Source organism: Macrobrachium rosenbergii, chromosome 23 (genome assembly GCF_040412425.1).
Source record: "Macrobrachium rosenbergii isolate ZJJX-2024 chromosome 23, ASM4041242v1, whole genome shotgun sequence".
In the NCBI taxonomy this organism is placed as follows: Eukaryota; Metazoa; Arthropoda; class Malacostraca; order Decapoda; family Palaemonidae; genus Macrobrachium; species Macrobrachium rosenbergii.
In genome coordinates this window covers 24,132,468-24,152,008 of record NC_089763.1, presented here as the reverse complement: position 1 = coordinate 24,152,008, position 19,541 = coordinate 24,132,468, and the positions used below count along the sequence as shown (strand labels likewise).

At 37.5% G+C, this 19,541-nt stretch overlaps 1 long non-coding RNA gene across 1 annotated transcript; it reads right to left on the bottom strand.

Moving 5' to 3' along the window:
* Positions 1-5,554: 5,554 nt before the first annotated feature.
* Positions 5,555-18,041, bottom strand: LOC136851382 (uncharacterized). Its single transcript, XR_010856854.1, has 3 exons — positions 17,916-18,041; positions 11,504-11,617; positions 5,555-9,437 (listed from the first exon to the last, which is right to left on the bottom strand). It is a non-coding gene; the product is annotated as an uncharacterized lncRNA (long non-coding RNA).
* Between the last annotated feature and the right edge of the window lie 1,500 nt (positions 18,042-19,541).

The window sequence follows — 19,541 nt, the reverse complement described above, 5'->3', positions numbered from 1 at the left end:
TAGTGAGTTTGTGAAACAGCCACTTTGATTTGTACACCTGCTCTTAGTGAGCGACATGAAATTGTAATTTTCATAGGTTTGCCATCTTGCTCAGTATAAAACAGCAGTGTTTTTATAATCCTGTGGCTTTGTTTTGATAAACAAAATGAACAGAAATGTTTACAGGCTTGTATTTGGTGAGCAAATGCAAAGGAAAATTCTTAGTTTTGTACCTCTGTTCTGGTGATCAATACAAAACTGCAGTTTTTGATCTTACAGAAACTGAAAGTTGAAAGATTTGAAATAGCATCCAAACTCCAAAACACCCAGAGGAATGTTCCAATCAGATGCTGGACATTCCTCCCTAATTACCTGGCAATGGGATGAGTTTGTAAGGCAGTATCACACGGAATCTAAACTTGGCCTGGTGGTCCACGTGTAGAGTGAAGGCTGACGTTAGTCCGACCTGCTGTCCTGCTGGGGGAGGAAGAACGGGGCAGGAGGACACTAGCTTTGCACGTCTCTGACCATTTACCTGACTCAATCACTTACATTGAATGGTGTTGGGCCATAAGACGAAGTGTTTTATTTTTTTTTTTTTATTTGTGGGGGGTGTGCCACAAGGCACGCTTGTTCCACCGAAGGCGTTTGGGTCACTTGTCTGCTTTTGGGAGTACTGTTTGTGTCTCGTTGTAATTAATTGCTTTTGTTGTAACGAAGACAGGAGGATGGCGCAGTTTTAAATAAAGTAAATTTCGTTGAATTTTGTCCTTGGTTTACTTGTTCCTGTAATCTGGTAAATGGTGTATTACAAGTTATAATATAGTAATTTGTATTTCCAAATTTACGTGGATAGTTTTGGTCAGGAAGTGGGTATAGAAAGAATGAAAGTCAGTAAAAAATGGCTGTTTCAGTTTTGAAAACTTCTATGTTAGAGTGTTTCTAAAGAAGAATAATCAAAGAGTTTGAAGGCAGCAGTATAACATTTCTATTTCTGGGCGGGTGTCATGGCAATGTATTTTCTAACATATTTTATCACTGCCATCTGTCATTTCGCATCAATTGCCAGTAGTGGTGGCAAAATTCAAGTCTCCCGTGTTTATAAACATGGCCGGTGTTCAATTTTTCCATCATTATTGACAGTTTGATGTCAAATTTGACGGCAAAATGCTGGAAATTTGCCTAGGGAACAGATTTTGTTTAGCACGTAAAGCAGGCTGTGTTATTTTAGTTAACACTATTTTGAGAAATTAGTCTGTTTTCTATGTAAACATCTCAGAAGATAAGAGCAAATATCCTTATATATTAACATTTATATGTGAATACTCCATTAAAGTTCTAAGTTGAGGTTTCTATTAGTAACAAAGTCAGTATCAAAATTGCTCATATGCGAGAATATGAAAATACCGCAGTTAGCGTCGTTTTGCTTAATGTTTCTCTTGTTTTCTGTGGGTGAATAAAAGTAACCCGTTTTCTATAACAAGGCATGGAAGAAAGATTCCTCTCGGAAGAGACGAAAACGTAATGTCGAAAAGTATGTTTATATACCGTAGAGTTTTCATTAATAAGCACAGAGGAACTGAACACATTTTTTTGGCCCTCATGCCTTCTGTGAGAACGGATTTCTGGCTCTCAAAATCTCTAAGGGTTTTCAGTATCACGTTTCGTAAGACTACACGTTAGACAGCGCTTACGCCTTACGTGCGAAATCGGCCATGAGAATGACGTCATCAAAGGCTTGTCACCTTTGGGCTCCCTTTTACATGTCTTTTTGATATTTACAAAGTTATGGCATTCTTTAGCAGAGACAGGGAAAACGGGAATCCGTCTTGGAAAGCACGAGGAAAGTATATATATGGGTTTTCCCATCTTGGCAATTACCTCCCAGCTTCGAAAACAGGTCCCTGAATTGCCTTCAGAAGCGGGTAACTGACAGGTTGTAATAATTCTCGCTGGGGGAACTTCCTCGGTGCATTGCAGTTCTGGTTCCAAGGGGTAAAAGAAATTAAAATTTATCACAGTGTGCCAGCCTAAATTTGAATATATTTTGGATTTCAATAAAAAGTCCGATTATTTACTGGTTTTTATTTCCTCTACAGTTTCGAATATAAAAGTTACACTTGAAAATTACAGTCATTATAAAAGATCTAAATTCGCGATCTACAATTTAAACACTAACTAGGCAACTGAGACAAATCTGAATTTGACAGACTTGACAACAAGAGTTTACAAAATAGCCTCCAACCTTCTAGTTCTTAGTTCCTAAGAACTCACTCCACGAAGTTATTTCTTCTTTGGAGGCGGGTTTATAGTCTAGCTTTACAGTAATTCAAAGTAATCAAATCTTGTCCATGGACCTTTTCTGCAAACAAGAACCCGGTCCTTTTTAAAAGATAAAATGTTAACAAAGCTTCCAAGTACTTTGAACTTTTTTTTTTATTATTATACTAAACGGGACAACATGCCACTAGCCTTGGCATCCAGTACGTTCCAGGTTAACTTCAAAGGTAAAGGTCGTACCACAAGAGGGGGAAACACATCACGGGTGCTGTTTTTGGCCGTATTTCTCTCGCTTTAATAGTGTCACCAGTTCACAATCCAAGGCAGGCAGTATGAAAGGAGTTTCCTATACTTGACCAATTTCACACCCACAAAATCGACTACTGTGGGCCGCCCCCCATTTGCCCGGCGTGTGGATGGTTTCATCTTTATATAGTGACCATATTTTCTAGCTGCAAATGCCACTTACAAGGGTTACTAGTTTCCAGTTCCCCTTATGAAGATCAGATTCATTGCTTTAGAAGTCTCTTCGAATCTTGCCTATTTAAATAAAAATAAATTCATTCAATTAACGTATGATACAGGTTTAACTCTTACCCTATTAGTCAAACCTTTTTGCTTGGGCAACCGCTATCAAAACAGTACTTCTCCATAGTTTTAAACGTTACTATAAATTAAAGCTCGTTCTAGCTGCACTTTAGCCAATCGTTTTTACATCTTCATAATCTTATGTATCTCTGATAAGCATCTGTGACTTTAGTATGGCCTAATTTTGCTCTGTTCACTTTCACTAATTAATATTCAACTCTTTCGCCAAAGTGGACAATAGATACTTGACCATTGTCAAGTTTCAAAATGGCAAAGCTATGAGTTCTACAAAGTTTTTTTTTTTTTTTGTGGGGGAGGGCAGCCTGAGAAGCAAAACAAATCGATTCCCGTTTCCAGTTGACTCCATTCAGTAATTTAAATACTTGCAATACAGGGTTAGTCAGAAAGAAAGGAATGGAATATAAAATGTAGACCATAGGCCAAGCGCTGGGGCCTATACGGTCATTCAATGCTGAAAGGGAAATTGAAAGTAATAAGGTTTTCGACGTGGGACACGAGGAAAACCTCGCAGTTGCACAATTGTAGGAGAAGGTCAAGAAAAGCAAGATCGACGAGAGAATATGACCGGAGGTACAGTAAACGGAATGCACGGGGCTGCAGCTAAGGGACGCCACAAAGAACAAGTAATGCCCACAGTGCATCACGTACACAGTACAACACTGTACGCCCGCCAACATCCCCAGCCCCCAAAACAACACACACAAAAAAAACAAGGTTTGTACTTGTCTTCCGTAGTACCTAAAATATAATGGCAAACCAAAACCAGCATTACAGATAAAAAATTTGAGCGCGTGGTGTCTACTGGCCAAAATAAAATAAGGAACAAGTAGATCTTACAGTTCCATTATCACCACCTAATTTAAATGTCAATATTCTCTTGAAACTGGCCTGCAGGAGAGTGAGATTTGCTCTCTAACACAACCACGTATCAAGTATAAAGCCTACGTGGGGTTTTGATTGGATGATAATGCAAAAGCATCCAGAACTACACTCTTGCACTTCAATCGCACTGGAGTGTTTGGACTGTACAAAGGACAGTTACAGAAGCGACTAAGTTTGTAAGAATGAAAAAAAGATCGACCAAAAGCAGATGTTACAGTGGACACTGAAGATTCTTGGATGACATGAAGAGCTGTGGGGGTGGGGTGATAACTGAATAGAGAAAAAGTTCAGAGTAAATGTTAGTAGTCATAGACCATCTAGCACCATACAGAAATGTGAGACCTGAAGGAGAGGCAAGATTATTAGGCAAACCAGTACAGTGCTGAAGTGAGGCCTAGCCATCTGCTTCAGAGGAAGACTATGAAATGAGAGGATGTGTCGAGATGGGATGTCACATGCACTCAGAATACAAGGAAAGGTCAAGACTGCTAATCTGGGTTTGTCGGATCCAATGGGAAAAATGGGTTAGCATATGAAAAGAAGGCAATCGTGAAAGACTGTTTTTGATGGATGGTGTAAATGCGACTTAGGACTAAATGCTGAACACCATATATGAACCTTTGATCGTGACATCCATGTCTGATATCATCACCAAAAAAGGGCACAGATGATAGGTACCTTAACATATGTCATGCTAATTGACAGATCCACAAAGAAATAATCCACACTAAAATTTTTAGATCGACCATCAACGCATTATGGAGTTAGTACTTGCAGAAGATTGATGGCAACAAACGATTTGCATCCAATTGCACAAGGTAAACCTCTAGACAAAATACAATCATGCACTCTACAAAAGACAGAGTGGCTGCATTGCAGGGAACTGAATAAAAAAAGATAGACAAGGGTCACTGACCAAATAAATTACCTTACTTCACTACCACTAAGAAACATAAGAACACATGAAGTGAGAGAAGGTTGTGCAGAACCGAGACAAAACAGGAATGTATTCTTCAAAATCTTTTAACATGTTTCAGAGGGTAGCCTGGAGTGGCACACTCATTTCCGTGGATAACAAAAATGAAGTCTTTTCCAAGGGAGAAAAGTAGATGGAATACCAAAAAAAAAACCTGACTCTAAGACCAAGGTTCACATGCTCTTAATATAGGACTATTTACGTTTGACAACAAGACTTCAAGCAGAACTCACGAGGAACACGAGAGGCAAATGTAATATAATTGGCTATTAAAAAATGGAATCCCATAAGACAAAATGCCACTAAGAAAAGGGTCGACTTAAACTTTGTTCAGTAAAGAGCCAGGTTTGTTCTACACTGCAATTAACAGAGGCTGCTTACAAGACCCCCTGAGCTTGGAGATCAATTAAGACATGAATGGGACAACAGATGTAAATATGGCGAGCTACCAATTAGTAGACCATTGGAGGTAATCATGCATAACAGAAGTTATGGGTAAAGGAAACAGAGCCCTTAGCACTTTTGTACTTAAGTCAAAAAAATAACAATGGTGGCTTTTAATAAAATACGTACAGTAACAGGTTTGTTGTAGGAGAGAGAGAGAGAGAGAGAGAGAGAGAGAGAGAGAGAGAGAGAGAGAGAGAGAGAGAGAGAGAGAGAGAGAGAGAGAGAGAGAGAGAGAGTTAAAAACATGATGTATTTATTACTTATGAAAACACTAGACACACTTTATTAAACAAAATAAAAATGAAACCAATATAAAAACATATTTATAATTACTTACCCTAAACAATTTTCAGCTGCATACAATCAATCATCTTACCACTTTTTCTCAAATACATAAACTTCAAAATCTAATCCACAAAAAGCATTGTCTTCTTGCTGTATGAAGTATCTGGGTTCTTATAATCTATAAATACAGTGGATAGCAATTGTAAAAATTTTATTTTTTTGGAATTAAAATGACTTCTCCTATAGTACCCAAATACCTTAACCTGGACTAATTCATGTGGAGTACAAAGTCCAAAGACAGCATAATCCATTGTAGATGAAAAAGGAACACTGTGTCCAGTAAGGTGGCAAATGCAAGCCAAGGACTTTTGGGTTAATGGTGTTATTCTTTGCATTATGAAAGGATAGTTTAACCGGACCAGTGAATTCACATTCACATCTCTCACTGTCCAGGAAGAGCACTAATAGTAACTGCCTGAAATGAAGGACTATTAAAACTACAAGAAAGCAGCTAATCCTGAAAGAAGCTTGTTGAAAAAACAAAGCAGTATTAACAAATCAGTCCATCAGAGAGGCCTCAAGGGAGGACTGAGCCAGAGACCCAATGGAGATAAACTCACACTGAATAAACAAAAAATTCTTTAACTCTTACGACTGGCATGAAGAGTTTGTTCTTGAACATACCGTATAAGATCTTACATATTACATCATAAAGTTAATGACGGGATAACCAGAAAATGCTGAAGATTGACACATTTCTTAAGGATTCATTTCCAATACAGTACTTGAGACTTATATATTAAGATTGTGTCATCATATGAGCTTTTCTGCATTCAGGTATTGAGTCAAGTGATTATTTACCATACACCCATGGGTCAACCAAGTATGACCTGTTACAAGACAGGATATGCATTACTTCAAAGTGGTCTTCTTTTTGGAAAGAACAATGCATACAGTGGGTTTAATTTGTTTTAAATCAATTACCATCAGTTTCTAAATCATCTAAGAAACCAGTTGGCAAAGTAAGAAACATGTTCAATAGTTCTTCCAGATAACAGATTCACTAGAAAGAGGTAATGAACCCATGCAGTGGAGACAGACAGTCCCTCCGGTAAAAAGACCTGACAAAAGAAAGACTAGGAATTGCTAGGGTCCAGTTCCCTGCCAAAAAAGTTTAAAGTATATCTTTAAGCCCATGGTAAATCTCTACTCAAAGATAAAACACTGGAAGAACTGGAAAGAGAATGTTGCTCATTCTAGGGTCTAAAAAGATATCCCCAAGACTGGACCACTTCCAGAGAAGTTTATCAAGCACCTGCATCCCACTAGTCATGCAAAAGGAACCCAATGGCAAGAAAGCTTACCTGTTCTTGATGAACAAACAACTACACGATACACTCAGCATAAACGGCTAAAAGATTTGGAGTGAGTTAAGCATCGTTTGTCCCATAGGAAAGTAGTCAAGGAGTCGCAGCTTCTGCTGGATTCAGCTAAGTGCATATGGTGTTACCTGGCTTCACAAATTAGAGACAAGAAATATGACCCCTGGATTTTGGGGTTCAAAAAAGGGAAAATTGCAGTACAGGAAGGATAGGAAGTATCTACACACATCCCCCAATTCTTGATTACAGCCATAATGACTGCTGTGAGCAACTGACTTTGGTTAGAGAGCAAGGTACAAGAAACAAAGTGCATCATGACAAAAGGGACTGGAATGGGGGGATAAACGGGTTTTTCCCCTGTGGGATATACCTAGATATAAGAAATAAATAAAGCCTATTGCATAAAGAATCTGCCATAGTTGAAAGATGGGAGGACCCACCATAGTTGACTGGAAAGTTATAAAAGCTTGCAAAGAATCTGAGAAAATAAAATAAGAAGGTAGCCATGCGGACACTGGTTAACCCTAAGGAACCTTGCACTCACAAGCCAGCTACTTGTGCTTGGTGTTTTTCATTTGCTTCCTACAGTGAATTATAGTGTCTAAGAAGTCACACAATACACACTATGGGTACATTAAAGTAATGGCCTCATAAATAAACAAAAGCAAATACAAAACATAGAAAACATTTTGATAGAAACTGATACAATTTACTTCTCAAAGAAATATTAACATATTAAAATCTCAACTAAATAATTAGATATATCTTGATTTATTCTTGACAGTTGATGATATTCTTCTATCACAACCACTGACAATTACCACTCATGAGTACAAATGTCACATACATGTGTAGAAATGACCCACCAAGACTATAAATGCACATGACTATATGAAAACCACTAATGGAAAGATTATATTAATGATAAATGAAGCAATACCATTCAATATGTTTTTGACATGTTACTAAAATGTATGCAAGACTTCAACATTGTAAAAAAGTAAATTATATCACATTACTGTACTGCATACTGCTCCTCGTCTAAAAAAAAAAAAATTATACAGAAGTGGCAAAAAGTGCAATTAACATTACAAATGAGTAGTAAGATAAAATCTTCCACCACGAAAAAATATGTCACCTTTACAATTATATTGCACAGTAGTTTAACAAGGCCAGAAGTCACATTGCTAGACACTAACAGGGATTACCTGAGGATACGTAGTTAAATTATTACCTGCATAACTAAAAGGTAGATTAAACAAACAAATGACCAAAAATACTTGACACTCATGCACCAACCAGGTTTTGTTGTTATTTGTTCTAATTTTATTTAAGAAATTGCAGTCTTTTTTCAAATTTATTACTGGGTAATTCTAAAATGAAGAATCTGACACAATTTTGTTTCCTAATCTTAACATCTGTTGTGGGTTGAAGTTTGTACATTTACAGAAAATGTGTAAACTATTAGAGTTGGCTTGCAATCTCTGCATACAGGGAATAAGTCATGTGGGTTACCCATTAAATATTTGAGTCCAATGAGTGTGACCAATTCAAATACTACACTTTTTTATGACACCTGCAGGAATCCATAGAGGAAATTGAGAGAAATGAAGAAAGGACTGAGTTTCTCTATGTAGATGACCGGCTGTTTAACAGCTGAATGAGAGATAGAAGTCTTACAATAATGTCTAAAAGATAGAAGATTGAGGATTGAAAATCAAGGCAAGGTAAACTAAGTTTAAGATGATGGAAATAGGAAACTCAGGGCAAGGCATGGTCTGAACCATATGGGAATTCAGGCAGAGAGTGTACGAAGTATAAGTCAATGGAGAAAACTCTGAAGAAAAACCTGACAAAAATGTTAATGATGTGTGAACTACAGACATGGAATTATTACAGAGTAACCACTTAAACAATACACAAACTAATGACCTCAAAATTGACCTGGAGTTTATCCAAACTGGCTGTTATAATCTGGGCCTCATTGCAACAGATGGTACTAAAGACTTTTCTTCAGTGTACCTTCAGCCCCAGAAGCATTGCCTTCTGCCTTGTACCCTTCATCAGTTCCCTTTGGTCTCTTCTCAACCTATTTCACTACACTTAGTTCCATTTACAATTCTTACTCAAGAACAAATCCTGGAGGGAAGTCCAGTGTGATGCAATGGTCTCATTCAAGGACAGTACTTTATGAAAATTATGACCATCTGATTTTACAGAAAGCTCTGAATCCAATCTCTTTGCTAGAATGGAGGACGCTTGGCAGTCGATAAATAGATAAATAATAATTAAGATTAGCCATGGATCGTGTCTGGCAGTGCTTTCCACATGCGTCTCCAACGCACCTTCACTTGCCCGCATCTGAGAGCAACTGAGCGCTGCCTGGTCACAGCTGAAAGTTTCATACAGCATTACTACACGCTGTACAGAACTCAATTGCCGAAGAAACTTTGGAGCATTTTTTACTTTTTGTTGTAGATATCAATGAGCCATATTTCAATCATGGTTTTTGCTCTAGGGATTGATGGGCTACAGAGGGGAACTTGGACACTGATAATGAGGACAAACAGTGCAGTATCCAGTACTGGGTTCTTCACCTGTAACAAAAGAAAATAACTTTTAATTCATTTTTGTAATTTGGATATTTAAAAAAAATGATGAACAAACCAAACACAGTCTTCCCTTAATTATATATGTTCTGACTGGAACATTTTATTTTCTGTCGATACTTATTTGAATACAAACCACCTAAGCCAGAACTATTCCAGTGCATAAAATAGTATAAAGACATTGCTGCCACCAAAGAAGAATAGGTTTAAAAGATCTCTATTCATACTGCACAAACCCCATGTTATTCTTTCTGCATTTAGCTATTTCCTTCAATGGATGGGAGAATTCGTTACATTTTCTCTCAAATCAAGGTTTCATGGAACTCTTTGTTGTTTCACTACATCCAATGAAGGAATAGCCATGAATGACACCACATTTCTAATAGTTACAAACACATACGTAGACCATTCTTCATCTCTATTCTATACAGAACCACCACCTATTTTCTGTTACAAATGGATATAGAGTTCAGGCCTATGGAAAATAGGATTCAGTATTTTACAAAATAAAAAAAATAAGAGCATTGCACAGCTTGCATGATCAATAATCACCTCCAATGTGGCTATTTTCTATGCAGCCAAAAAGATGTGTTGAAGGTTTTACACAATGCTACGCATCAGGAATTTATTCAGAACAAAATAAAAAGAAATGGGCCCAGATTCCCATTTTCTTATTACATTTTTGTTACATTATTAACATGTAGTTTAACTAGACCACTAAGCTCATTTATAACCAGACCACTGAACTAATTAATCTAAAAAAATTTAAATCTTATTTCTTAAGTTTTTTTTTTTTTAACTTATAACTGGATTAACTTTGGTTGCAAATTTACTTTCAAAAACTAAAAATAATTCCAATGTAACATTCATTTCCATTCGTTGAGTAACCTTCATATTTCTTCTATGTTAATACCAGTTAAGGAGTGAAAAAACGAAACCTTACAAGACCACTTACACTAGCTAAGTAAAGATTAGCAATGGGGTTTTTGCACTCAAATTAACCTCTCTAACACATCTTTCAACAATAGCACCTGAGCGCACCTTGATGGGAACTTATGTTCAAGGCTGTGCATTACAGTAAACAGGTTATCCTTACAGTCAGGGTTGTGTATCACTGTACACAGGTTATAACATCAGGGTTGTGTATCACTGTACACAGGTTATAACAAAGTCCAAAGTTTGAGGTTATGATTGTCAGGTAATCAGCCTGCACAGGGATACCAAACACAACAACACAGGTTATATCAAAGTCCAAAGTTTGAGGTTATGATTGTTAGGTAATCAGTCTGCACAGGGATACCAAACACAACAACAAAGCTAACACGACCATCACAAATGAGACCACAGACACTGCACACATAATGTAACTAATAAATGACAGTAGGTGATGCTAGCTAATCCTTACTAGCTATGGCACAAGGTCCCAAATAATACGTACAGAAATGAACAACGGTTGTATAGCGTAGAAAATATACTATTATTTTAATCTCTAGACCAGTGAAGGTGTCCCTTTTAAAAACTAAGAGTAACACAGGTCTGAGAACAATAATATCCTACTAAACACTAGATATGATATGTCTAGACTACTTTACATTGCAAAGAATTACTCCCTGTTATTGGTCAATTTTGAAATTCTGAATGAGACAGAATTCACAGCCTCCAACACACAAGTTACATTAGTTTATTGCACTGTACTGTCTTTGCCTCCAATCCACTATCTAATTCTCAAAAATTCCCTTTATAAGCGTCTACCCTAGTAATACCATAAACATACATTTACTCAAAGTATACAACATAAATTGTTTCAAGAAAACAAACCCCACCATATGGGTCTGTAAGAGAAAGGCCAAATGAATCCAGAGGTCACTATTAAGACCTTGAATTCATATTTCATACTTCTCAACTTGCATAAAACATTCATGAAATGAAATTCAGGAGAAAACATGGACAGTTTTACCCCACTGACCATAAAGACATTTCAAATCTCCAATTTTTTGAGAAGCCAAAAGTATACTTCAAAACACTGTCAGTTAGAAAATTCTAACTTTACTCACGCTGCAATTACTGTAGATTCTAAAAACAAGCCAGATTCACTGACATTCTCCAGAACACATCAAATATAATATGATCATATGAAGTTGATGCGCTGTCGCTGTCTCAGGATATACCTGAAATGGAAAAGCAGAAACCTTCAGTCTTCTTTAAATGAAATGCAAGCTGGAGTAACCTTAAAAATGAACAGCACAGAATACAGATATTAATTCAGTTTGTACACTAGCCTAACCTAAATCCTAAGCAGGCAACTACGTATAAATCATCAAAATACTTTAAAGGGACTGCAGTCACATTTTTTGATTCTCAAAGGGCTTGTCCAAGAAGATTTGCTCCAGAATGGAAACTGAAAATAAAACCACGGTAAAACTAAAGAAGTTGGACAGCTCGGTGGTGGGCAAAGGCTAAAGGGAAAGGAAAAAAAATTAAAACAGCAACATGGCAGGAGCCTAAGAGGGAACGCTGCAAAGAACTTTGGTATTATTAACATTGTACCACCCTGGCAAAATAAAAATTAACTTTATCTGAACCTCCTCAGAAAAGAAAGCACTTCTGCAATAGGCAAGTTTTTGACAGACAAAGATGCCTATTTGTGTTTCCAGACTAAAACAAGGCCACGACTAGGGAGCCACCATATGGAGTACAATACAGCAGGTGAAAACATAGGATTAAAATAAGGAAAATACTAGGGCAATTCCATGAAAGGAACGTGGCACTGAAGATACAGCATTTCAACATCTCAAACTTGCAAGCATCAGTCCCAAGGACACAGCCACGCAAACAGAAAGATACAATGCAGTTATATATGGTACGAAAGATATTCTTTTCTTGCATCATAACATGTACTACCAACAGAATCAATGTACCAGAACATACTAGTTTATTGTACCTTAACATGGTTGCTGTATAAGAATGATTTACAAGGAAAACTGTGATAAATTAATGACTAAAAACCTATTAACAGATCAAAATGGTTAAATATGCAATTACTAGTTCCTTAATGTGATATATTTTACAAGTTACTTCTTTCTTCATAATAAATATTTCTTAATGTGATACAAACCTATTTAACAAATTATTCTCTCTTTGCAATAAATATATGTTGAAACTGACACTCAATTCTGATCTTACAATGCAACTGGTAGCCAACACTCATGCATATATAATACAAAACCCATGACTGTGCTGGTTACAGTACAACAGGCTACCATGATTAAGAAAATTAGCTACTTAGTCAGTAATCACAGAACTGAAAATGACCTATCTGCTACAAATAGTACCCTGGTTACTTGACCAATTACACAAAACATATAAAAAAGATATTACGATATTACATAACTCACAAGAATATTAACTTCAGCCATATAAAGTGATGAAACCTTAAAAAAACGATTTCTATGAAATGTCAATTACCTAAAAATTGACAAATATGTTAACTACATATGCACAAACCCTTATTTAACTACTATCTAATACTTTCTTCTTGGGTAAGTTGCATAATCAAAGACTAACAGTATCTTTACAAGTTTAACAATGCAAAACCTTATATTTCATGAAAAACCCACAGCTACTTCCATAGTTGGCTAGTTCCGTTGTGGTACTGCACCACTAATATGGATATGGTATATAAAATTTTGGCCAAAGACCAAGTGCTGGGATCTATAAGGTCATTCAGCACTGAAAGGCGAATTGGAGTAAAAAGGTTTTAAAAGCATAACAAGAGGAAAACCTAGCAGTTGCCCTATGGAACAACTGTTAACAGAAGGTTGCAGTAAGTAAGTATATTTTAGTTTAACCAGACCACTGAGCTGATTAACAGCTCTCCTAGGGCTGGCCCGAAGGATTAGATTTATTTTTACGTGGCTAAGAACCAATTGGTTACCTAGCAACGGGACCTACAGCTTATTGTGGAATCCGAACCACTATTATATCGAGAAATGAATTTCTATCACCAGAAACAAATTCCTCTTGTTCTTCACTGGCCGGTTGGAGATTCGAACTCGCGACCAACAGAGTGGTAGCTGAGAACGGAACCCGCTCACCCAGCGAGGAACTAGAGGGTTGCAGTAACTAAGAAGGAAGAAAGAGAATACAAACGGAGGAACAGCAAACAGAATGAAAGGGGTTGCAGCTATGGGACAAAGGGACGCTGAAATGAACCTTCATTAATGCCTGCAGTGCAATGCCTGGGTGCATTGACAGTACTATAACCCCCTATGGGGCATACAACCCTCATGGCTGTATTAAGTATACAAGCTGGAAGCGATATTAAATAGCCTACAAGTCTGTAACCTTACAGATTGTATAACTGTACAGGTAAAAAATACAAATGGCAAAAACTGATGTTTAACCCAGAGTTTGAATTTGGGAAGTCCATTTAAAGACTAGGTAATTCTAAGTACTAGCTCTGTGCCTGTTTTTACCTTGGAAACTGGCTTTTTCTACACTTTTGGGGCTTCTGATACTGGGTGAGTTTGTTTGTCGTCGGCCAACTGTTATTTGTCCCCTAACTCTACTCAACAGTAAAGGGGGACTGTGGGAATTTGGGGTTTTGGGTGGGGGAGAACACAGAAATGGAGCGGACATGTTTATGTTGGGGAGGCGCCCTCTGGAGGGGAAAAACGAGAGGGAGCCATTCGCCAACAGGAGGGAGTTAAAATGCATTTCGCCGTGTTTAGTACTAGCATCGGGGGGGTGTAATGTCCCTTCGCCGTGTTTAGTACCCATACGTTAACAAGTTATTGCACTTGCTGGACAGGATATGAACCATTCCAAACGGACGTACCCGCGCTCTGTCTTGCGAAGATCACATGTGGAAACCCCTTGTTGGATGGACTTCAGGGGTTAATTACAGGTTAATTACATTCGTGTGGCAAAAATTCAAGATAAATCCATAATTAGCAAATAAAAAAACCTGGAAAAAGTCAATTTAGAAGGAAATCACCACTGCAGAGCTACTACTAAGATCTACCAAAGGCTACATAGATATTTTATGATTACAGTAAATGTAAATAAATGTTTAATAGCATCCTGGTTCAGATTAATACAATATTTCATACCAGTTCAAAAGGTTTAGCCAGCACAGGCCTATTTCCGAAACTTAACCTGGCCATGACAAAGTTTTCCTTATCTTTACCCTATTTTTTTACCTACAAAGGCTATTATTTTTTTATTCATTATAAGTCTGTAGATAATTTTGATTAAATTAACACTCACAGTCCAGCCTAAAATACATATTAAGCACGCCCCTAGACAGGGCTAAACTTAAGGATGGCCAATTTAAAAAAAAAAAAATCAATGGAAAGAGGAAGATATGCATATGCACATGGTATAAGAAAAAAAATTCTAAAAAAATTTCTGTACCTTCCATAAAAAGTTGAAAGTAAATATTTCCAACCCTGTATGGGGCCTCTTTACCAAGCCAGTCACAGAAAATATGCTAATTTTATCAAGTTATATTTTTTTTCTAACAATTTTAACTATTTTTTATAAAATTATAATTACAGCTCACATAATATCATAACAGATGAGCTAAAATCAATAACAAATTCTGAGTATACTTATTGTGAAATATTTACGACACATCCTTGGTTGGGAATGGTGGACAACATTCCCCTTCAGCATCTCAAGGCAAACTGATCTCTCTCTCCTGTACCGATTAACTATTATGGTTGCTTTAAGAGTTGCCATGAGTCACTTATTGACCAACGGAAGTAATCTGAACACTTTTCCCGCAAAATTCATTCGCGTGCAATGTTGATCGTCAGAGGACGAAGCCCGGAATTTACCATAAAGAGATAAGTACTCATCATTTGACAACGCCTGCTCACAAAGGGTTAATTGACAATGCAATGAAATACCTGCATACCAAAAGAGGCATCCATTTCAAGGTTCAACAACTTTGCAAATTTTAATTTTTATAGAATGCAGTGAGGTGTTACGACTTACTTGGGGGGAGCCAGTGGGTGAATCCTTCCCGCCCCCCCAACCCGCCAGCCAGGTCAGGTTAGGCTAAGGTAAGTCAGGTTAGGTTATATTCCCTCCAAAATGCCTACTACAGAAATGATGGCTAGTAGGCATACAGTCACCCTGGCAACTATTCGCTCCTTGTTTGGGGGGGGGGTGGATAGTTATGCAGGCCTATCAATAGCCTGCATAGGGAAAAATCAGTCCAGTTATGATCATACACGAGTTATAATTCAGAATAAGACTAGGCCTGAAGACTTTAACCAAAACGAAGACCTTTTGCCATAGATCATTGGTTTACAGTTGCTTAGGCCCACTTCCATATTAGGCCTAACCCTTGCAAAGATAGGCTAATAGCCCTATAGCAAAAATACATCCAATAGATATAATCACATTGTTTTAAGACCTCTAGTTTAAAATAAGACTATACTTAAAGACTTGGTCATTCTAAGTACTAGCTCCGCGCCTGTTTATACCTTGGAAACTGGTTTTTTCTACACTTTTAGGACCGCTGATAATGGCGGTGAGTTTCTCAGCCAACTGTTATTTCCCCCTTTAACGCTACTCAACAGTAAAGGGGGAGAGTGGGAATTCGGGGTTTTGGGTGGGGAGAACACACAAACGGAGCGGGCATGTTTACGTTGAGGTGGTGCCCCTTGGAGGGGGAAAACGCCAGGGAGCCATCAGAATTTTCCCGTATTTAGTACTGGCACCTGGGGGCTTAAATGTATTTTGCCGTAAATTGAGATTTTAGAAGGACCGGAAACAAACATATCCCCCCAGCCATCTTTTTCCTCAGTAAGGAGTCGGACTGTGTACCAAAAGCTCCCCTTTTAAGTTTGCACATGCGTGGCAGCATTCGAAATAGCAATAGTACTTTCCCATTGGGTTCCCTACCATGTTAGATGAAGTTCTGTGGTTAATTACGGGTTAATTACAATCGTGTGACAAAAACTGAGTAATTCTAAGTATTAGCTCCGTGCCTGTTTTTACCATGGAAACTGGGTTTTTCTACACTTTTAGGGCTTCTGATACTTGGGGTGCGTTTGTTTCTTGTCAGCTAAATGGAACGTCCCTTCGCCATGTTTAGTACTGGCCCCGGGGTACCCATAAGTTAACAAGTTATTGCACTTGCCGACAGATATGAACCGCTCTAAAACAGACATATATACCCTTTGTCTTAGAATGTATCGAAAACCCTTGTTGATGGCATTCGGGTTCAAGTTAACTGCAAAATGGGCGCCGTGTTTAGTACCAGCCCCTTGGGGGTAATGAAACATGAATAATTTTCCATGTTAACAGAAGTTATTGCTTATGTTATTTATTTAGCTTTATTAAGAATTTAAAGTCATATTTTGTCGGCCAGCTGTAAATATCGGGTTTCGATTTTTGAAGACCACCAAACGGGTGTTTGCATTATTCGCCACAAGCCCCCACCTGTCTCCTTAACTAATACGGCAAATTGTAAATGTCAGTAAACACCCTAGGTACGTTAGGTTGGTATTTTTATTACTGGTTACAATTTTGCCGTATTAGCTATGGGAGGTGGGGGCTTGCCGAATGTGGCTTTTAGACCTACCCCACGCTAGGTAATACAAGTCGTAGTCTTCAAAGGTCAATGACAGGTTACAGCCGGCCGACAAAATATTACTTTAAACCTAAAGGAAGCAACATAAAAAACGTCAATTGCCATAGGCTCACCGCGGACAGCCGGCTTAAATTACCGAAATAATAACGGTAAATACCATAAACATAACGTCTTACATTGTTTTGGATGTTACAGCCGAGTGACTGACATTACGAAACGTGACCGGTTGGATGGACTTCAGGGGTTAATTGCAGGTTGATTACATTCTTGCGGCAAAAACTGCAGGTAAAGCCATAATTAGCATCCCAAAAACTGTAGAAAAAGTCAAGTTAGAAAGAAATCGCCACCGCGGAGTTACTACTTATATCTGCCAAAGACTTTTAACCAAATCGCAGATCTTTTGCCAAAGACCACATACGCTTACGGTTGCCTACTTTGTGTTAGGAATGTAACAAATGGCTTCCGGCGGATATATCAGATATGTAATCCTCCATTCTAGACTCGTAATAATCCCTTTCGAAATATTTCTTCGAGGACAATAACGTCCTGACGAAGATGGAAGCCACGGCGAGTAGCCTAGGCCTAAGACTCCCCAGACCTTCATAGAAATTAGCTTAGTCTAAGCTAATGGCCCACCTAACTTCATTAGTTAATAAGGCATTATCGGTTTGAAATAACGCAGGTAACCTATTACTAAAGACCTAAATTCCAATTGCTCAATAGGCCTATTTCCCGAGGCTCAAATAAGACACAGGCAACTCCTGTAGGCCTAAGGGTACTCTGGTACCAAAAGGCGACGAGCATTAATCATTACAGTGATTTACTCGATTAAATCTACGATGCTGATCCTTATATCTTACCATATGTCTTTGGTTATCCCGGGTAATGAAGATAATAACGAAGATAATGTGGAATTTGGTAAACGGAGGCCGGTGACAGCCAGATTCCGGTTTGTTCACGAGCTCATGAAGAAACAGAGTAGCCATAAACCTGCCAATTGGGACCTTTCAATTTTTATTGTTTTTCTCCCACAGACTTGTCAGTTGGGACTTTTTCATTCATTTTTTTCCACAAACCTGTTAAATTTTACTTTCTATTTTTTGTTTCTCTCACAAACCTGTCAATTGGGACTCTTTAATTCCTTTTTTTTTCCTTACAAACCTCTCAATCGGGACTTTTATTCCTCTTTTTTTCTACGAACATCATGTTTAAGTATTTGTCTGAGCGAGGATATGAATTTCCAATTATTTAAATATACATTTAAGTTACAATTCAATACATTCTATGCTTCTTGATATGATTAATTTAAACAAAAAAATTGTAATGGTTTCTTAAGTGGCTATTGGCAATACTTACGGGAACGTTCACTATGGTTCTGAAAGTCAGGACTGCATATAATCTAAACATTTATCGAGAAATGCTCATTCATTTATGAAAAATAATATCTTAAAGAGTTAAATAACTAAAAAAAATATGTATATTTATCTTATATAAATGGGCAGACCGTTGAGAGCTGTTATATTTTTAGCATAAACAAATTGATGACGTCATACAGTGCAGCCCTCAGGGTGAAAACGAAATGGCCCAAATGGTGCGGGTACAAGTTTTTTTTTTTTTAAATTGCTATGAATAGATACATACTTAATGCATCCACCATAGAAACTGCATGTTAAAATACAACGAATAACACACAAATCGATGCTACAAAGTCCAAGTGAGGCTTATTATCAATAATCATGGTAGCCTCAATGCCTCTAAAATCTATTCTACCCTATTTAATGAAATGCCGTTATATCTTGATAAGTGGGCTGCTACTACAATTCCCAATAGGACAGCAGTGCTGTTTCATGGGTTATTATTATTATTATTATTATTATTATTATTATTATTATTATTATTATTGAAAACAACACTGTGATAAAAAACAACTAATAAATATGTGGTTCGAAAAGCATTAATATCAAGAAAGGCATCTTATCAGATTGTCAAGTGATCATATGAAACAGGAAATAGAGAGTGGTTTTAAGACCTCATAAACTCGAGCAATCCTTCTCAGAAGCCATTCATGAGGCAGCAACCGTTCCAATCAAGCCTCTCTATTTATTTTGTGCCAATCAAAAGGCCAAAACATGACGACATCCGCTGAAACCTGGATAAACCAGATTCGAGACAATTTATTTTCCCGGCGATTGAAAGGCCTCAGTTCAAATTGGATTTGGAGTTTAATAAGATTCCTTAAAACTGCAAAGAAGGTTTCTTCAAGAAAGAACGGTAAAGACAAAGACTTTTGAAAAGCTTGAAGACTGATAAAGGATGCTGAAAATTCAATCTTTATTACTGTTGATTAGGATCAAAGATGGCAGATACAATACTGGAGAATCGCGAATTAGACATTTATGAATTTACGATAAACTGAACGTCTGGATAGTATAAACGCGTAAGCTCTTTCAAGTTCGGTATCAAAGGTATCTTTGTTTATATTGGCA